Source organism: Gossypium hirsutum, chromosome A06 (assembly GCF_007990345.1).
Source record: "Gossypium hirsutum isolate 1008001.06 chromosome A06, Gossypium_hirsutum_v2.1, whole genome shotgun sequence".
NCBI classification, from domain to species: Eukaryota; Viridiplantae; Streptophyta; class Magnoliopsida; order Malvales; family Malvaceae; genus Gossypium; species Gossypium hirsutum.
Window position 1 is genome coordinate 99,182,099 of NC_053429.1, and position 4,365 is coordinate 99,186,463.

The window sequence follows — 4,365 nt, forward strand, 5'->3', positions numbered from 1 at the left end:
ACATCGCTCTTATTTCTACTTTAAAGACTGACTCGTTACCAAAACTCATCGCACAGCCCCATAACTAATTTGCATTTGAATTTCTAAGAAAACCCCCAATAAAAGCCCTTTGTTCCAAATTCGACACAACCCCGTCTGAATTGAGTTTTATCCAACCCATTACAGGAGGAGTCCAACTCGAAAGACTCCCCATAGTCCCCAAAGATTTCCTCTGCACATCTAAATCCCGATAACTCATAGCCTACATATAGCAGATATCCACAATAGCCCTGATATTTCTATGACTATTAGAGAACACACACTCATTTCTATTATTCTAAAGTAGCCAACACAAGATTACGAACACTGTTTGCCACTCCATTTCTTCATAGTAAAGATTACCCTTATCTTGTAAGTTCCAAACTAACACTTCCTTCATTAAAAAATATATATATATTATGGGCTTGTCAGGGAACCACTATTCACCATACAGTCTTAGCAAAAGCGCAATCCCGAAAAGCATGAATCCTTGTATCCAAACTATCAATACATAAAGGACAAATACCATCATCTATCATATGCCTACGTCTTCTCTCATTATTTGTCAACAATATATCATGCCATAAAAGCCATAAGAAAACACGTACCCTTTGAGGCACCGAAACTCTCCAAATCATCTTCCATATAACAACATCATCAGAAACTCGACTAAAGAGATTCTTATAAGTCGCAGATGATGAGAAACCATCATTTCCCATCCATTTCCAAGCCAAGCAATCTTGTCCTACAACATCAAATAGAGGTATGATCACTGTGATTTGTTGAATAATAGGGCGTGGAACGAGATTAGTAAGACAATCCCAATCTCAAAGACCATTTTCAGTCACTAAGTCACAAACGCGCAATGTATTATCAGGTTGATCTGATCCTCCAATAATATCTCGTAAGGGACCTATCTGCCTAACCCATACATCATTTCAAAAATTCATCATACGGCCATTGCCAATTGACAAAAAACCATTACTCATAACTTTTGGCCAAACCCGTGTTAATGACTTCCATATGAATGAACAATTGCTTTGAGAGATAGAGGTTGGAAGCGCCCCTTGTATATTATATTTCTTCCTTAACACCTAAACCTATAAAGACTTGGTATTCGCAAGCAGACGGTAACCAAAATTTATTAAAAAATTTTGTTCTAATCACATAACTTCTGCAAACCTAATCCACCACTATCCAAAGGTTGACAACAATCTTCCCAAGAAATAAGCACAATTTTCCTTGTATTATTAGTTGTTCCCTATATGAAATTATGAGCAAGTCTCTCCATTTCATTGCATACAGAGAGAGGCGCCCAAATAGTAAACATAAAGTAGTTAGGAATAGAAAGAAGAACTGATCGAACCAAAGTTATTCGTCCTGCTAGCGAAAGTTTTCTCGCATCCCATCCAGGTAGTTTTTGCCTAGCCTTGCTTACAATAAATTCGAAAGTTCAGTAACTCTATTATAAAACAATGGCATATTAAGGTAACATCCAAGGCCACCCACTCAGCTGAATCCCACACTCTTGCAAATCACCTCAATTACTGAACTAGGAATATTAGGGGAGAAAAACACCTGTGACTTGGACTTGTTAACCTTCTGCCTAGAAAAGTAATAGAAATTTTCTGATATATTACTCACCACAACAACTTGATCCCTACTAGCTTCACAGAACAACATAAGGTTATCAACAAAAAAAATATATAAGACAAAGCGAGCCCTCTTCTTAAGAGGAACAAAGGTTTCCAACTACAATTCATGGTCGCCTCATCAACAAGGTGCTCATGCCTTTTCATGCGAAGGACAAAAAGATAGAGCGATAAAGGGTTACCCTTCCTTATACCATGTGACGGGTGGAAAACATCAGTAAGAGTCCCATTCCATAATACCTAGAGTGAAGTAGAAGAAACACAATGCAATATGACATTAATTAATTGCTCAAGAATTCCTGCCATTAACAAAGTATCTCGTAGGAAATCCCAGCTGATTCTATCATAAGCCTCTTCGAGGTCTATCTTCATGATCATACCATATTTGTTTCTTCGAAAGTTCCTCAAAGAGTGCACCACTTCTTGCGCCACTATAATATTATCAACAACAACTCTATCTGAAATAAAGCTTAATTGGTTCTGACTTATCAATTTCACCATTAAAGGTAACAGCCTGTTAACAATCATCTTCATAAGAATCTTATACAACACTGAACACAAGATTATATGCCAAAATTGATTAATTCTCTCCGGATTCAGTGTCTTCATGATAAAAACTAGTAACGTTCTGTTCAATTTCAGATCCAATCGCACCCTACCCAAACTGTGTCTCACAAAAGAACACACTGACGATCTCATAATCTCCCATTGAGTCTGAAAGAAACTAGCCTAAAACCCATCCACATTAGGGGCCTTTAAACACTATTCTATGTATTTCCTCATCCGAAACCACTGAAATAAGAGCCCTTGTCATATCACAGGAAAACATATGAAATTTACCTCGACAAGGGAAAACACTACTAGTCACATAGTCCATGGTATAAAGTTCCTTCAAGAATTACACCACATGCTGTTTCAACACATCCTCCTCAAAACACCATTTATTAGCCACCAGAAGACTCTCAACTTTATTCTGCTTCCATCTTGCCAATGTACAACTATGAAAATAGGATGTATTCCTATCCCCATCTTTTAACCATTCTGCTCTGGATTTTTGAAACCATAACAACTTCCCATGAGCTAAAACTTCCTCAATTTCCTGTCGCAGTTCGTACTTCCATCTATGAAGTGATTGATAGGAGCGAACCTCAAGGACTTTTTGAACCTTTTCCAGCTCAGAAATCAACTTTCTTTTGCGTACAAAGATATTTATATAAACATGTTTGCTCCTGTAACACCCTATACCCGAATCTCATACTATGATGGAATACAAGGCGTTACCCAACTTTAAACTCAAGCTTTCATTCATTCTGAGTTACCGAAACTCTGTTCAATTTTAAAACTTATCAACATATCCTGAATATGGGCTTACGAAGCCTAAAGCACACATCGTAAATCATTCAGGACCATTTCAGGACCTTTTGCCAACTATAGAGAAATGTCACTTAACATAAGGACACACGGGCATGTTCTCGTGTGGAAGGGTAACACGCCCGTATGACCATTTTGACATAGTCGTGCTGATGGCCCGTGTGACTCACACGGCCTAAGCCCTCTGGAACACGCCCGTATCCTACACCCATGTAGAATTAATTTCTAATTTACACCTACAGGGGTTTTCACACGGCCAGACACATGCCCATGTCATTGGCCCGTGTCCTTCACACGGCCACGACACGCCCGTGTCCCTCACACTGCCATGACACACCCGTATCCTTCACACGGCCATGACATGTCCGTGTTCTAGCCCGTGCGCAAAAACATGGGCATTCTGTTTCTGACGTCAGCATACTCATGATGTCACACGGTCAAGGCACACACCCGTGCGCTAGGCCGTGCCCTCCATACGGCTAAGACACAGGGCCATGTCTCTACCCGTGTGTTTATTACCATACATTCTGACTTGAAATTTTTACGTACAGGGGACACACGGCTGGACCACACACCCATGGAGCAGGCCGTGTGTCACATGCAGCCTAGACACACGCCCGTGTGCCTACCCGTATGGACAATATAAGGCTATTTACCAAGCCTCATTGTCTCCCTTATATACCTAGTTTCATACACATACCAACCAATACCAACACAAGCATAATTCATATAACCAATTCAACCACAATAGACATTCATTTAACCATGGTAACGCATCTTTTATAAATTCAAAATGAATATTAATTATTATTCAAAGCTTAATACAAATTAAAGGGTTTCCAACCCAAGCCAACACATTTGTCCAATTCTCAAAGACACAAAATAATAAAGTCTAAGTCCTATACATGCCATATTCAAGAATATAAATCCAACTATACTGAATGCTTCGGTTGATAGTGTAATTGATATCTCTGACTTCTGGAATCCTTAAGCTAGTTAGGCAGCATTGTAAGGAAATGAAAAGGAAAAGGAATAAGCATAAAGCTTAGTAAGTTGTATATAAATAAGTATACAACAACAATTTATCCGTAATCAACATGCTCATAACACCAAAATAGGCATAAGTGTAACTTACTCAATACCATCCATACAAGTTACCAATTATATATACTGATCTCATATCTTATACGTACCAATTAGGTACCTGTACCATTCACCACACGGTTATACTTTCCTCATTAGCTTAAGAACATAACGTTCACCGTTGAACTATTTGGAATACTACCAGATATTCATTAAGCCTCAAACGTGGGTAAAGTTCCAA